Genomic DNA, 17,857 nt, shown 5'->3' with positions numbered 1-17,857 from the left:
TTGAGTTGCAAAACCTGACAGTTTTAAAATATAGTCCAGGAAATAACCAAACCAGATACATATTCTATTGGCAGCACTCACAAGATATTTCTTGATAAGTATCTGCCTCTAAATAACAATTTCACCCCCAAACAGATGGGCAGAAAACTCTACCATGGACAAATTTGTAAGGATACACCCCAAATAAATGAAAAAAAAACCTATTTCCACACTGCAATATTCAAACTTCTTCAGGAGTTCTGGTTGTCTGGGGCAAGTGAGTTAGCTCACAAAATGTAGCCCACTACAGAAATCCTGCCATGAATCACAGGAAAAGCTCTATGCAAGTTATAAATCAAGCTCTCTGATTTTTTTTTAGGAGACAAGACACTACTAAACAAACAGATCATTGTGTTAATTGCAATCAATACACATAAAAGTCCCTTGAGATCGCTCACTTTGGTTGTACTGGAAGACAACCCACCTCAAAGGATCAGGTAAGTGGGCAACCTGCTCTTGGTAGTCTCATCTGCTGTGCAGTTGTCAGAGCAGTCCTGAGTGTTGCAGGGAGAGTGGCCCTGGTGTCTCCAGCAGAGGCTTGTCGAAGAATAAAAATTAAAATAGTGACCTTTCTTCCTTTGAACTTACCAGACATATGCCTAATTAGACTCAGGAAACCTTGTGCAGCCAAATCCTTTAACTACTCACATTAAAATGTGGCTCTTGATGTGGATATCTCTACTGCATTAGAGGATCATGAAAACAGCCATTTGAGAAACCTTGGAAGTGTGATTTATTGAATGGATCTTTTCTCTATTTCTCAGCAGGCATATTCTAACAGCCCTTACATGTATTTTTCTTACAGTGTGGCTTACCCAAAAGGCTTCCCATCCGAGTAGTCCATCACTGTGGCCTTTTGAGTTTGTGACAAGCAGTCTGTGGCTCAGGTGGAATTTACAGCAAGTCAGTAGTTCTGACAGCAAAGACCATATTGTCATTCATGTCCTGACAGAAAGGCAATCTCTGTGTCTCTTCTGTACCACACCAGATCAAACACTCATGCTAAAGACTAAACAGAATGAAAGGAAAGATTTTAATGGTCCTTGGCATAAGATAGCATTGAGCAAGAAAGGAAATAATGCAAAATTATTTCTTGATTGTTAGAAGGTCCATTTTATCCCTTAAAGTAAGGAGAGCAACACTTGAAGATGTGAATATATTTTGCTATGAAGCCATCAGCTCTTCTGGTTGGTGGATCAGGCAGGTGAGTCATTGTTTTCTTCCTCCTGGTACCCATTACAAAGAAACTTGTGTGATGCTGACTGACTCCCTGATGGGACTCACAAGTGAGTTGTTTTTCTGAGTTTAACCACCTTTTGTTCCAAGTGCACCCATTTCCATCCTTGTGTAATCTCTTAAGGAGTGTCTTCTTTTTATTGCAGTCAGTATCTTTATTTTTATTTTGTGGGACTTTTTTGTTTGTTTGTTTTGTTTTTTTAAGTCTGCCAAAAGCAGTCACTTTTACTGAGAATTTTTAACAATCTTCGGGCAGATTCCCACCCCAACTCCATCACCCATTTGTCAATCTTATAGAAATAGGGGAAGATTCCTGATTTTTACTAGAATAATGGAGCTTTTAATTGTGGGAAGCTTGTTTTTCTTTTTTCTTATAACAGAGTTACCCCTCTTAGGGGCTTTTTGCAACTAGTCAGTGTTTTTCTTGCTAATGGAATTAAGTATTATTTATCCAGCTCCTCCCTCTAGTGGTGACCAGAGGGCTCAAAACCGAAGGAAGTTTTCATGCTTTATATCTACAGGTGAGCTTTATATCTACAGATCACACAATCCTGTGCATTGGTGGCACCCTTGTTTTCTGTAAATGCAGTATTGTGATTACTAAGTCCGCTATTTGTGAAAGAGTTTACTAATTTTAATATTTTTTGTGGATACTAAATCGAAGAAATTAAGAGGGAAAGAAAGCAATTGGAGCAAAATTAGATACTATACTTTGAATTAAAATAGTGTTGCTCTTCATAAAGCTGCAGTGAGTATTTGACCTAAAACTTTCAATTGAAAAAGAAAATTATTTTATTGTTGAAATCAATAGAGATGTAACTGCCTCCTAGTCTGTATTCAATTAGAAGACTGCAGTTTCTCCACAGGACCTGAAATCTTGTTTAAGGGGAGGAATCTACTGGATACATGTAGAGATGAGTTTAACCAGCAGAGCAGTGTCGAGGCCTGTGTGGAAGCAGAGGCTTCACCAGGCTGATGGACACGGTGGCTGCAGTGCTTGAGTGGTCACAAGCTGTGTCCAGGAGCAGATCAGGGCTAGGGCTTTGGTGTGTGGGTTTGTTTTACCTATATATTTGTTTTCTAATTACTCTCATGGTATGTGTAGTTAGACAATTATTTAATGTGTCCCTGAGATGCTCTTAAAGAAACTCGAAATTCGCTGTAATGCAGATAGAGCCGCTTGGACGGCTGCCGGAAACTTCCCGATACAGCCAGGCTGTGCTCTCTTCCCGGCAGTGCAGGCTTCCTCTCATGATTACTTTTCCTGGTGATTATTTAATATTAGCTTGCCAGTTCTCCCTAATTTTCTGTGATTGTCTGAGAACATGCAGCTTTTTTTATTGACTGCGCAGCTGAAATGAATTTATAAACAGAAAGAGCAAGTTTTAGTCTCACTCTGTATATTAAGCAAGAACATTTGGAAACTGATTATTTTGGTCAAAATGAAGAGACTGATGGTCATTGTGAGTTCTGTCTGTGGAGGGGGCTTAGAAGGGGGTTGGCATTTAGGGATGGATCAGAGTTGCTGTGCTTGTGAGCCAGCCTGCTGCTGTGTAGGTCACCTCCTGAGGGGTGCATGGGTGCCCTGCTTGATGTGGGAATTGCAGGAGCCCCAAAACATTTATGTGATTGCACTTGCAGTGTCTGCCAAGGGACAGCTCTGCTACAAGAATTTACAGCCTTTCTAATGTACTCTGAGAAGAAGCAGCTTTGCGGTTCCTCACACAGCAAAAACAAAACCAAAGCCAGAACCAAGTGCTGTTCCCCAGAGCTGCTTGCTGCAGTCCCAGCTGGTTGCCTGCACTTGGCACAGACAGGCTGTCTCTCTCCACCTCCCTCTGCCTCCTCCCTGTCTGCACAGCCTTGTCTTTGAAATCTTCTTCCCAGATGCAGGGGAAGAAAAGGCCTGCCAGCTCTCCAGTGCTTGTTCCTCCCGCAGCTTGCAGAGTCACTGAAACTTATTTGCCAGCAAATTTGCCTTTGGATGGAAATCAGAACTTGGAAAATAAATAATGCCTCTTCATTGCCACCATGGAGACAGGGCTGAACTTGGACAGTCAGTGGAACCCACAAAGCCAGTGTGCCAGCAGCATTCAGCAAAGGTATGGAGCCCCAGGCCACCAGATAACATTTAAACACAGTCAGCTGTCCCTGAGGAGCTTTCCATGTCCACATGGAAGTGCTGCTGATTTCCTTTCGTGGCCCATTTTTCTTTTAATACAACTACCAAGGGCAAAAAGGACAGTCTGAAAGATTTATAAATATAGCAGCCATATGCTGCAGTTTCAATATCAAAACAAGGTACCACCCTTCTCTCTTACCAAGCCAGCTCTGAATCAAATAGGGTGAGAAGCAGAGCAGCACCAGGGTGCAGGTGGTCAGCACAACTTTTTTACTGCCTGCACACTGTGATCCCACAAAAATCTCCAAATATCTTCCCACACCTCTCCCCTCTGCCTGTGGAAAGGCACCTGGGCTCCAGAAATCTGGCCTTGTGTAAGACTTGCTTGGCTTCTCTCAGCAGAGAGGAAGCAAAGGCCATGGCGTGTTAAGGATGGCTGCTGTGGGATTTGGGATTTTAGTCACTCATTAAGAAGTCAAAATACACTTCTGATCCTCTGTGGGGGGAAAAAAAAATAAATTCACAGACTGAAGCATTCTGGTGTCACTCTGAGCAAGCTGTCATCCTAGCAGCCAGACCTAAAAGTACATGGAGGAAGCGGAGAGGTTTTAAGCGCTGCTGTCATGGTAGGCTCTGCTCTGGTACCTGATCTCATCTGCGCTGTGCTGTTACATGTCCTGCATGTGTGATGTGAAGGTTTCTGAAGCTCAGCTGTCATGTTTGCCAAATGCTGTAGGCTGCACTAGAAATGCTGGTTTCTCAGCCATGAGTGTTTCTCTGAATATAGGCTGCTGTGGGAATCAGTCCTAGGGTTAGTAATGGCAGCATCTTCTCCTTGCACCTCCAGGACTGTACTGAGCTACAGGGTAAAACTACAATATCTTCTGCCTCAAGGTATAACTAGAAGGTGAATAGAAAGTGCTGTGCTTCAGCATGGTCATTAAAAAATATTCAACTGTAATAAATTCACTTAGAGCTTACAAAATTCATTTATCTATTGTTAGCAGAGTGATCGAATAGAGTATGGAATTGTCAGAGTTGTGGCACAATTGTACAATTTTACTGGATTTCTACTTTCATAGGTCTCTGATTAAATTTTCTTTTTATTTCCTTAATAATGACAACAGTTTTCTTTTTCAATAGTACTTGTTTAAGGTAAGAAAGGTCAGGAAAGAGTACATGTTGGATGGAATAGCACTTGCTTTCTATTGTGCTTTAAAAAGTCTGACATATGTTGCTACCAAGCAAGCTAACATTAAATTTTAAGGAGAAAGTTAGTACCTTGACAAGGAGCTATGCCACTTTTTCATCAAATTTTTAATCTCAATTTTTTATCTGTAAATGGTGAATATAAAATCATGTGGGAGGAGAATTACCTTCTTTTATAAATAATATTAAATGCTTCCTTTGTGTAACTCCTTTACATTCCCAGAACCTTAGGTTAAGAAACTTGGTCTGTATGAAGATATGGAAATTGCTTAAAGTTGCATAATTGCTTGAAAAATTAGATGAGATCAGTAATATAAAATTGCTAATTTGGTTGACAGGTTTTTAATGCTGTAGTATTTTCTATATTATGAATGCATTTCTCTTTCAAAGGGGGACAGCTCTTTGCCTGTTTTAAATTCTCCCTGCAATATCTACGTGTGTCTCCTGCAGTTTTAGTGTATTATTAGAGACTAAAGTTGAAATACATGTAGCATAATGCCATTATCTTCAACAGAGCAATAAAATTGTTATTACTGAAGGCAGCTGGTAGTACAAATTACTTTTTTCCCTTTGGGGAGTATCTGAAAGACTTGAAACAGAGGACAGCCCACAGCAAAAGCAGAGAAGGTTGATTTTATGACTTGTCTCCTATGTGAAGGTTTTGTATTACTCTTACTGTCCTCTTTCCACGTTCCATTGTCTAATTTCAACCAAATGTGAGTCATCTCAGAGTAAGGAGTCAAGGTCCCACAAGCTTTGGGAAATACAAAATAATAAAAACATGAAAACCTAACCACTAAGAATGGCTGGGGTTAGCACTCTGGTTTGAGCAAGAGAAGCAGAACACAGCTTCTCTTTTTCCTGGCAGCAGAGGCTGGTCAGGCAGCAAATGCCATCTATGCCCTGTCAGAGGTCTGGACTACCTGCAGCTTATGGCAGTTTTCCCCATGTGGCAAACTGTGTAAAGGCTGGCAGAAGATATGGAAGGAAAACAAGGGCTGAATAGTCTGTAGTGGGGATGTGTAAGGATCAGTGGTGACAAAGCATACTGAAACAACCTTCATTTGTTTGCTATTGCAGCCATTGCCAATTATGGCTTCAAAACTGAGAAACAAATTTGAAAGTTGTGTGGTAGGGAAAGCCTTGGTGTGCAAGTGGTGATACCAATGACTCAAAGACAGCTCTCTTGATGAGTGAATACTGAATTGGCTCTGCAGGATTTCTGAACAATGACACCTTTCTGACCATGAGCCTTTCCCTGATGACTTTCAGAAATTTGTTTCTGGTTACTTATGGGTTTTGAATGATCTTCTTTTTTTCTGTCACAGAAATAGAGAGACTAAAACTTTCCCTGTCATTAGACCCAGAAGGAGGTTTCTAGAGAAGATTTCTGGCTCGCTGAATCTGTATTAACCTTACAAGGAAATTAAACCAATCTGATAAGATCATAGATATTTGCTTGTAAATTTTTTTCTTATTTTTGTAAAAGTAATTTTTTAAAACAACTACATTTGAATATTTGACTGTAAACATAATTTTAGCCTGGATACTAGAAGAAGGCAGTACAGCCAAACACTGTTAACCAGATAATTACAGGCAATTTAGGTAGCATTTTAGTGAGATTTTTTTGATGGAGCTGTTTCTACTTTATTTTCCTAATGTTTCTAAAGCTCCTTAACTTTCAAAGGGACTACCTTTTCTAGACATTCTTACAATTAGAAGTGTGTGAAAGAATGTTCTTGGTGCAAACTTCTGCTTCTGCAGACAGCATGAGGAAGTAACATGCCAGCAGCTGCTCCCTCTACAGAAACCTGCTGGTGGTTTATCCAAGACATTGGGATATTCTTTTATATCCTGGGCACTAGGTAAGTGTACTGGAAGAGAAAAATAGGCCCATTTCACAAATCTAAATGTTTCTGAAGCACTGATATGGAACATGAAGGACTTTTATTGGTGTAATGTTATACTTGATTTTGTTCTCATTGAGCTAAAGCTGAAATGAGTTTTCCATTTCCTTCAACAGGAACCAAGGATGGTTTTTTTACCTGCAGGGAAAAAAATACAGATTTATTGTGTTTTAATGTCCAGGATTTGGTATTGGCAGGCTACAGAGGTCATTTCAGTGAAAAACTGACAGAAGCTTGTATGACAGAGGCAATGCCAGCTGGCTCCATGGCTGAACCCATCAGCGACAGTGGTAGCACCTCTGAGATAACACAGTTAAGAAGGAGGAAAAACATTGGTTGGGCAACTGCAGCCAGAGAAGAGAGAAATAAAAATATGTGAGACCAACAACTATTCAGGCACCAAGGTCACTGAAGAAGGAGGGGGAGGAGATGCAGGAAGTACTGGAGCAGAGATTCCTCTGCAGTCCATCGTGAAGACAATGATGAAATCTAGGGAAATGAGACCATGGGGTTCAGGAAGTCTTAAGCTCATAAGTTCTGAAAGGGTTAAATTTGAAAGGCTATTTCATTCATTGCTTTGGCTGCCAGACCTGTTATTGGGGAAATAATATATTGAGATACATGTATATTCTAGAGCTATCTTCCAGCTGGAGTTAAGGTCTTTCCTGATGAACCATGTCAACTTGAAGCTACTGGACAAAGGGAAACAGGGGTTTAATCTTTTCAGCTGCTAGAACACATCCCTCTGCTCTGGTCTGCTCAGCATTTCTCTCCTCAGCAAGACTATCAAGGGAGGGAGGAAGACAGAAATAACAACCATTCCCAAAGTTTCTCCTTGGGGAAGCAACACAAACTGAGACACTTGTCTGCAAGTGACACGAGACTGAGTTATGAGCATCAGGAGCCATGAGCAGGAAGGATCTGCTAGTTCAGGAAGGTACAGGAGGACATGGACTTGGTGAGTGCAGAGATTTTAAAGCTGCTTTAACAGGGCAGATGGGGATTTTTCTGAGTGTTTTTTTTAAGGTGTTTTATATGTCTTTTTTTTTGAAGATACCTCACTAATCTAGAGGCTTGTATTTCTGGGTCAAGCAGAAGTCAGAGAAGGGTCTAAGAAAAGCACAGTCTGCCCTGAACCACTGAGTGTGTGCTAGTGCTGCCCAGCATGGAATGACATTTATTTCACTATCTTCACCTCAGCTCAGCAATCCTACATTTTCTTCTACTTTGGAGGCAAAAGTTACAAATTATTCGAACTGACTGATGTGATGTTTTGCTGAAGAAAAAAAGGATGAGATCAATATCCATTTATACTTTCATAATTGTCTTAACATCTCCATTTTCCCCATCTTGGTGAAGAAAGTTCAGCTCATAGACTGGCCTCTGCCTGAATGTGCAATGAGTGGATAAAAGAGAGCCTGTGAGCTTCTTCTGAGTCCTAGTCCTGTAAGCACTAAATTGTTCATACCACAGCTGTTATAGTTAGGAACACATAAAGATTTGCTGAGCTGATGATTTCAGAGCCTGATCTTCTTCAGAGTATTTTGTAATGACTATGACTTCTCTTTGAAATAATCTGGTGGTTTGGTTTTTTTTTTGTTGTTTTTGTTTTTTGTTTTTTTTTTTTTTTTTGGTGGTGGAAGAAAACCTAACAGCTAGGACTTTTCCATTGATTTATATGAGATTTAGTAGATTTCAAGAAGCCTTTTAGATGGAAAATGAATTTGATATCAATCTTAATGCAAAATGTTCTTAATGAGAATATTTTCCACGTTGGAAAATAAATTTTCTGATGTTAGGAGATGCCTCATCCAAGACTGATTGTATTTATTATACCACAGCTTTTCTTCAGTTAATCAGACAAACCACATAATAGATGTGCTGTATTAGGCATGGCTTTTATATCTGTTGTTGACTTTAGTGTGTGGCTCTAGGTGTTCTTACTTCATGATATTTGAGCTGCTGTTAGAAAAAAAATAATTTGTTTTCCTAAGGGCTTTTATCAGGCAGCGATTACTTGAGTGTCTTCTCTGTTTTCTAATGAGCTAGATTTATTTGACAATACCTTGTATGCCTAAGGAGTCTTCTTATATTTCCTTCAAAGCTGTGAAACTGAGGAAAAAAGAATGAAATTGGGAGTGGGGAGAAAAGACACTACTACAATACTAAAAGACACTGAAAACCCCTGAAAATTTATATTCCACTGTATTCCTGCCCACTGAGACCCTGGTATTAGCTGCCTACTCATAATCACACAGAGAAGGACATGTTTTCTGGGACATCTTTTGAAATGAACAGAAAGGAGAGTTCTCATATGAGATATCCACTGGGTGGCAGAAGTAGATCAGAAAAAAATGGTATTCAAACATAGGAGGGACATACAAGTCTAGCCACTAAACTGTTTTGTAGCAGCACTATATCAGCCTGACACCTGAGCTGGATGTGTTTGAGATTACCATGAGATACTATATTAGATAGATTCCCCTTTCTGTATGTAAGAAGAAGTAGATTTGTGGATATGCATTCTCATCCCTTCTTTCTTTTTACCTCACCAACTACAGGAACAGCATTTTCACAGCAAAAGAGGGCCTGGACTGCCCTGCCTTATGATCCTTTTCTTTCCACCCCTTTTGATGGAAGACGCTGTGGCTGCAGCTGGAGGCTCTGCTGTTCTGCTCTCTTCCTGAGCAGAAACTTGCTGCTTTGGAAAAATTACACAAGAAGGTGTCTTAAACTCTGTCTACTCCAATGTTGCCACAGCTAAAAGCAATTGTTAGTATTGGTACAACAAAGATCCCTCCAAAGGTACTTGTGCCCAGGTGATCCAGGTCCTTGAGCTGATCACTTTTACCTGTAGCTCTCCCTTTGTCTGACCTGGGACTCAGACTCAAACCAGTTTAAGAGAGGAGCTGAACCCAGTGTAAAATAGTGGGCAACTAATTAAGAGATGTAGAGGGAAGCTGATAAATTTAATAGTGATTAACAATCTTCACCTCACTGTGGTTAGTACTGGACAAGTTTTAAGCCAGCCCCGTGAAAATGAAGGTAAAAGAGCAGGAGTTATGGACTTGGAAAGCAATGAAGAACCAAGAGGTAAGCTTTATCCTTGAACATTTTTATGATAAAACTAAATTTAAAACACAGTCTACATATTTCTGTCATATGTAATTCTGTTAGAAGCAAAGCTGACACTGTGATCCAGCATGCTCCCTATGGATGTGTGTGTGCTCTGGTGTGATAACTGAACATCCTCCATCTGTCCACTGTAAAGCCTCCAAATCCTAAGTGACCTAAGAGATCATGAATATGATGTTTCATAAGAATATAATCCTGGGGTTTGTAAGAATATATTATTTTGGTCCACCTCCTGTTTTGTTTTGGTGTTTTGTGTTTAATTTTTTTAAAATACATTCTCTACAATATCTGTGAGAAAAAATATAACTAGTGTTGTCATTGTTTAGGATGTTTTTACAGAGAAGTTGGCCTTCTTGCCAGAATTTGTCTTTTAAATCTGTTGTTTCACTGCCCTCCAAACACTCCTGCTTCATAACTCACTCTATCCCCCCTTCTCTGCTCTCTGTGGAGCTCCTGCTTTTTTGCACTGCTTGGGCAGAGAATGATGCAGTAACCAGCATGGTTAGTCTCCATGAATACTTTTGCCCTATTAAATTCAGGGCTCAAGAGCATCTTTATTATGTGTTTTATTATTGTGGGGCTGTGAGGGCTGTGGCTCAGAAAGACATGCTGCCTGGCAGGTGGGCAGAGCAGTGGTGGGATGGGCTGAGCTCAGCATCTGGAGGATTATGTCCAACTTCGTGTAGGGCCGTTGACCTGGAATGCTTTTAATTTACAAGGGTAGTTCCCAATAGCATATTTCTAGCATTCTTTCTTTAGAGGGCCATGAATGCCAAGTTGTAATAACTAAAATGAGGTCAGCTATATCAGGCCCAAGCTATTTGACAGCACACTTTGCAATCTCTGGAATGAATTGGATGAAAGAAACTGTTCAATCTTGTTGTGGCATGACCTATTCCCCCTTTTAAAACTAATTATGGCAGTATTATTCCACTTTGAACTCTACTGTTATATGTACACAACAGTATGAGATTTTGCATGTTTTCTTGACTCACATGGTAGTGATTTTTAGATAAAACTGCTTCTAGCTATATTGTGTCTAATCTTTGAATAAAAATATAAAGATATGATTCCACTGCACATGCATATTTAACTACAAAAAATTCTGTATTCTATGCAAATCTTATACACAACTTGCTTTATCTATATTTGAAAATCAGTAGAAGTTTCTAAACAAAAGTTAGCATTCTGTAAACAGGTGTGATAGACACAAATAATGTGTTTGCTATTTTGAGTTTTTTTCACTGAATAGCAACAATCTTAGTCCACAGCAGCAAGAGTGGTGGGGGAAAGAAGGATGTTCTCCAACAGTCTGTATATTTTTATGCCAGATGTAAGAAAGTCTGTTGGTACACTCACTGAAGAATTGCACGTTATTCAAATGGTCCAGGTCCAAATTTACTGTCAGAAACAAATTCTTTCAGCTAGGCTTAGTTCTGGGTGTTGTGCCATTGTGAAATCATAGTATTGTTTAAAAAAATCCTTTAAATATTTCCTGGATATCACTTAGAATAATTCCAAGTTTTGAAATCTGAATGAAAATTGTAATGTTATTAAAACATCTCAGAAAACTAACCCTAATCAGGTCTTGTCAATATTTAATTTTAATGATGTGTAAAATGCTCAGCACAAAATTTGCTTGAAGAAAAAGGAGGATACTAATTTCACCATCTTAAAAATAAAGAAAAAGCCCCTGAACACATTAAATATACAAGAAGAGAGCTCTGCTATTGTGGTTTGGTTGGTTTGTTGGGTTTTTTTAGTTCTAAACATATAGCTGAGGTTACTTGGAATGCCCTACTGTATTTAAATAACACATGTTGAAATATGTTTATTTTTTGCTCTTGCTTTTTCTAGTAAGGAAAATTAAATCTAAGACCCTCTACACTTAGCTACTGGGATGGAAATATTTTTATTCATGGAACACATAGCATAATCTTTATTATCCTCTGTATTAGTTTTCTTTTTTTTCTCCCCTTACTATTTAAATAAACAGCAGAAACTTAAGGCAAAGTTTAGCTAAATTTAAATTGTCATTGATCTATACAAAAATTGTACCAAGTACTCATGGGCTACTGTTATCAGCCCAGAAGAAATCATGCTCTTAGGGACATTGTATGATGCTGACATGAGCTTTGGACATGCAGTGGCTTACAAAACTTCTTCTAGTAACTTGAGTGTATACATTTTCCAAGGAAACAGTCCAGATTTTCCGAATAAAAGATGCTGAGTGGAAGGACATACTGGAATCGGAGAAAAAAGCCAGGGTGTGGGAAATGTTAACTCACAGAGCAGTTGAGTAATGCCAGCTGGTCCCTGTTCCATTCCCCAGTGACCTTTCTGTAAATGAACCCTGGCATGACTCACCCAGCACTCCCACCTCCACACCTTGCCTGCCCTCCCTCCCTCTGGGGCAGCTGAGAGCTTGCAATGGCAGTCATCTTCATTTGGCTCATTCATAACAGCAATTTGGTGTTTGGGCTTGGGGTTTTTTTCAGCTCCTATGCATAACATCCCTGTCTTTTCCTTGGGTTAAGGTAGAATTCAGCATAACGTGATGTAAAACTGCACCCTTTCAAAAAGAAGCTAATTTTTGCCTTTCTTCTGTAAGGTTCATCTTAACACTTCTTTTAAAAAATTTCTTCAACTGAGTATTGTCTTCTCAAGTACCATCCTTTTAATTATTTGATGCCAGTTTAATATGGTACATGTATTACCAAGGAAAACCAGCTCAGTATGACACAACACATGATCTACCATCTTTTTCTCATGTGTCAAAGGGCAATTAACAGTGATGACTGCAAGAATATTATCTATTTATCTTGAAGGAAAGTATTAGTCTTGCTTCACTCCCTAGGTTTCCAGAAATCAAGTTCCCAAAGACACTGGGATCAGATTTTATGTCAGACACAATTTTATTGCACCAGTTTATTGCTGAACCTTGTGTAATAACAGGATGGACTTGATTATACTTTGAGCAGTACTTGAAACTACAGAACTGGAAAGAAAATTCAGTGGTTCAGTATTTTCTGAACCACTCAGGATCCAACAGACTTGAAAAGGAGTCAGAAAATAATTGAGCCATTTCAGTGAGCCATTGGGGAGCAAGGCAAGCCTTGCGTCACAGAGGCATCATGCCATTTCAGGAGTCTGTAGCTCCTCAAATGCAATTCCATTTCATGTCCTCCTTTCTGATTTTTTTCCCTATCTTCCCCTCATGTTTTCCTTGTTTTTCTGGCTGTATCTCATATTTTAGCTTTTGAAATGGAAGGGGGAATAATCCATTTACTTAGAGGGAATTTGTATGTGTTAGGCAGACTGAAAGGGAAAAATTGTTATTTCTGGAGGTGCCAGAAGCCTGATATCCAGGAGTTTTTCCAGGTATCTTTGTTAGAAAAAAAGACCCACTGAATTTTAGGCTTGCCTTGATCATTTCTGATTAACTTAAATTTATAACACCCATTCACAAAAATCTCCATGATCTATTTTTAATGATATTATTATTCCCCTGTTTCTTGTACTTTGACAGCTGTTTGTATTATATTAATTGAATGGTTGACAGATTATTAAGAATAGAAAAATTCAGTATAAAATTACCTTCCAGTGCCTGTTTCTTGGAGTTAGCAGGAGGAGTCTTATAAAAACTCTGCTTAACTGTGTAGTGTTAGAATAATGGAATATGAATAAAAAGCCTATATTTTTGTTCTAAAATCTTCTACTGTAACATAATGCAAATCTTGAATAATCACAGAACTCTTATCTATTGTACTGCAAATAATGAATTGTGTTTTACTTATTATAAATTTATAGATGTATATGAATTTTCAATAGAGAGTATATAAGTAATATTTTAATTTGATCAGTTGCAGAATATGATGAGAGTACTTTTCACAAACTTCTATTGTACTTCAGTAACTATAAAGTTTTTCTGTGGAAGGCTAGAACATGAACCAGGCAATTTACTTAAGTAGCAATGTAATGCTGCTTAACATTGTTTTCTCATTTGCTCACAACTTACACATTTTTGAAAAACCAGTAAATTAATATACACAGATGAGAAGGGACCTCCTCAAAGAACCAAATGATGGAGGAGGAGGAGGAAAGAAAGATGGACTTTTGTTTAAACATTACTGATAGGGAAAAGGATCCCCCTTTCTGAAATCCCAGCCCTAAGGAAACCTATTGCAGTTTTATCACTGATTTTCTTCCATGTAAAAGCTATCTCTACATCAAGAATAAATTTCTAGTATTGACTAGGCTATAGTACAGGTGTAATACTTTGTGATGTCTGACTTTGCCTTAACTCACTTTGGCTTCTATATCTTTAGTGACAGTGGTACATAGGTCATGATAAAAACTGAAATATTATGAATTCTTAATTAACGCAACAAAAAAGTTGCTCTTGAAATGCAATCAATGATTATTTGCTTGATATTTACAAAGAGACATGGCAAATGGAACTGTTACATTTGAAGTTGGGGAACTCAAAAAATATCTCATTCTCTTTTTGAAGTCAAAAGAGAATGAGATGATAGTAGGAATAATGCAAAATGAAAAAAAAAGGACAAGAAGACAATCTTTTTAAATAATGATAAATAAACTTGATAAGATATTGTCTTGATAAAATGGGACTTCTTCATTGTTTGACACCTTAAAAAGTAAATTAGGGAAACATCCAGAAGAAACTATTTAGGATGGGGACTATGACTTAATGATATTTTTTCCCCTGCTTATGATTTCATTGACTTCCATGACTTCAACTTACCTCAAGCTATCATTTTTTAGGTATTAACAGTAATGGTTGACTTTTTAACTGACTTTCACTAGCTGTTTTAATAATTAGCAAAAATTTATTTTTCAAACAGATTTTATTTTTCTGATACATTTAGGAATCTCTGTAGAGTCCATCTGACATGTGTCATAGGACATGCAGCCATGGTCATTGGCCTAGTCAGGTTCAGCATTTGATCATAGGCTTAGCCTGTGGTTGGACTCAGACTGATGAGTGCAGGGGGATACAGTATGGGTAAATGAAGGCGGTGTAGAATGTAATCTTATCCCCCAACGAGTTGCAGCTGGACCAATCACTAAAGATTAGGAGCAGGCCGGATCTTAACAGGCCACACCTGTAGCAAATAAGAACAAGTGGTATAAAAGAGTGGATTGGTGGGATCTGGAGTCAGATGACTACTGCAAGGATCAGGAACAGTCAGTGCTTGGAGGAGCTGCCCGTGGGAAACATTGAGGAGGTATGAAACTCTGGTGATATGGAATCCTTGCATGATAATGATAATAGAACTCTTGATATATAAGACAACAAATGAGATCCAGCTCAAAATGGTTTGAGTGTTTCCACTTGCTTTCTGGACTTAAGAGGAGACAGAGTACCACCACTCAGGTAGCACATCAGATTTGGTCAGCTGAAAGCCTTCTCCAGTGTTCCTGAAAATCCACTTTACAAAGAGGTATTCTTAGAAGTCATCCCAAGTCAGGGATGAAGTTACTCTCACTAGCTCTGCAGCTGAATTTAAATAACTGACTACTGTTCACTTTCCATCATTGTGGTGTTATTTGAATGCATATTTAGGCATCTTGTGAATTCGCAAACATCCTAGCAGTTACTCTGAATTCTGTGCTCCATGTATCTGTTAGTTCTGTATTCAGTAAGTAAATTTATGAAAGAAGTGGGAGATCTCCATAATAATCAATGAACTTTTGTAGTTTTCTAATTTTTGATTTTCAACAGTTTTTGTTCTGTGTCAGTTGAGCTTGACAATTTTGTTGACAATTTAAGAACATACTTACTAGAAAAGTTTGACTTATCAGAGGTATATGGCAAGTAGCTGGAATGAGTCAGACATGGCATAATTTAGAAGTCATTCCCTGCTTCAGGATTAATCTTTTGACTGTTTCTCAGTATAGAAGAATATAGAGTAGAAAAGCTTGTATTTTCTGCTCTCTGAAGAAGTTCTATGTGCCCTCACTGTGCCTTTTTCACATATATGGGAACTTGCCATTATTTTACTCTCCATCTTTTTGGACACAAGGTTCCAGGCCCCCATCACTGACTTTTTGTCTGAGGAAAAGTGTGTGATCCTTTGTAAATGAGCATTTATTTCTCACAAATTTAAACCCTGACTTTTAAAAGATTTGGAGTACTTTCCACTTCTACCAGATGTTCCACCCATGTTTAATGGGAACAGATGAAGTCATTTGAGGATGTGAGGATATTTTTTGATCCTTGGAACTTGGGTTATACTCTTCGCAAACATCTGAAATATCCCTGGTGCATTCAAGTCTAAATGGAATTCTACATCACTGCAGAAGCAAGCTACAGGTTATCATAACAGAGGTTTTTATTTCCCCTTCCATGTCTCTAGGGTAATTCAACTTGAAGAATAACCCTATAGTCAATAAGTTCAAACTGTGGCTATATTCTCCTCCTTATCTTTTTTTCCTAAGTATCTCTTGCATAGTAAGGTGGATGATCTTGATCTTTTTGTGAATGAAGACTCTTGTAAGCAGAAACCTTTGTGTACCTTCATGTCTCTATTAGATATTTGATACAGTTATAAGTAGAAGATGGTGGTGATCACTGCTTCAAGCCACTCTCTAACATGAAATACATTTTATTTTTAATTACTATATGATATGCTAGAAGATCCAGTGGGAGAGAGGCTGCTTTGTTCCAGCATTATTGCATAAGTTATACTTCACTGCTACTTCTCATCATATGTCTCCACCTCTTCTTTATGTTGGAGGAGACAAAAACCAAAGTAATCGCTCTATCAATTTCCTTTCACTGTTTTTTATGGACATTTCTGTTGAGTTGGTTCCTAGGTTTTTTTGATCCTGGTGCTGCTTTTGGGTTCTACCTTTTAAGAAATATGAACCATGTTGTACACTGTCCTCATTATGCCTTTTTTCTTTAGGTTCACTTACATCTGGTCATTCCTTTCCCTTGGAGCTCAATCTTTCATCCATCTTGACTCTAAATTTTGCAAAAGAGCAGTCCCGGTTTCAAAGAGTGGTTCATAGTCTTACAGATGTACTTGTGTGTTGATTTATTATCTTTCTAACTCTATTAGGAGCTCTTTCTCAGAATGAGGGCAATGACAGGATGTTCTCCAGTCACCCTGTATGCAAGGCCATTGTGTCAGGAGGTCACACATCTTTCTACTGATGTTGAACACTCGAGTATTATCCTGAAACTCCCTATTAGAGTACTGAGAATTCCCATGACTTGGATCAAATCCATTACCAAAACACCTTGATTAGAAACCTTAATACTATAACAGCACACAACAATTTACTGTGAAATAAAGCATGGAAAGTAAGCTGTGATTCTCTTCTTGTCTGCTGTGGCAGAGGATTAGCATTAGGCACAATGTCTTTAACTCAACCACCTGACCACTTCTTTGGGTCAGTAACCAGGGCAACAGCTCTGCCACTTGCAAGCCATGGATGTCTGGAGAGGAGTGCTACAGGAAACTCAGCAGCTCTGGGGTTGACCAGTTACTTCTAAAAACTGCTGCCAGCTCTCCAGTAACCCCAGAATTTCATTTCCTGTGAGGTGGCAATCCTCAGCATACGTTGTTCTACTGTCTGATGCCTCTACTGCACCTCTGCCACATGGGTTGGAGCCAGCTAAGAAACATATTTTCTCACTTAACTGGCCAGTGACTTTTTTTGTGAAACTTCTGCACCTTGAAGTCCTTCACTATTTTCTGATCACACTGACAATCATTCAGGTTTTTTCCTCTTGAAAAAAAATATTTTTCCATGAAATTTCCATGTAGTTTCTGCTTATTACTTGCTACTCTTGATCATTGTTTTTGCACTGTGATCTCTTTCTTCATCAGGAACCATTTATAAAATGACATTGTGCTCAGGCTTCAAAGTTACTCTCTTGAGCAGACTCTTACAGGAATTGCCCAATCAGCTGCTGCCTTCCTGTGCATCTGGTCTCCTGCTGGCAGTAACAATAGCAAGCCAGGCAATTATTAAAGTTACGTCTTTTCCATATTGAGAATCATCTATTAATGAAGAACAAAATGGAACTGATATTTAAACACAAATCTAATGTACATTAACACCTAAAGGCTGTTTATTGTTTCAGTTCTTGAATGTGCTAGATCAGAAATCGTAGGCTTACCTGATATCTGTTTCCTCCTTGTGCAAAACTCACCAGGCGTAACTGTTGGAAGCA

The 17,857-nt window shown here is 38.7% G+C and overlaps 1 protein-coding gene across 1 annotated transcript in view; it reads left to right on the top strand.

Moving 5' to 3' along the window:
- Nucleotides 1-404: 404 nt before the first annotated feature.
- The window catches only part of COL21A1 (collagen type XXI alpha 1 chain), a 115,481-nt gene continuing 98,028 nt past the window's right edge, over nt 405-17,857 (top strand). The window contains exon 1 of the mRNA XM_036381406.2: nt 405-476. The gene's annotated coding sequence lies outside the window, so the exon portion shown is untranslated. The remainder of the gene's footprint in view (nt 477-17,857) is intronic.

This window comes from Molothrus ater, chromosome 3 (assembly GCF_012460135.2).
Source record: "Molothrus ater isolate BHLD 08-10-18 breed brown headed cowbird chromosome 3, BPBGC_Mater_1.1, whole genome shotgun sequence".
NCBI classification, from domain to species: Eukaryota; Metazoa; Chordata; class Aves; order Passeriformes; family Icteridae; genus Molothrus; species Molothrus ater.
The sequence above is the reverse complement of the archived record's forward strand: the minus strand, read 5'-3'. Positions and strand labels throughout refer to the sequence as shown.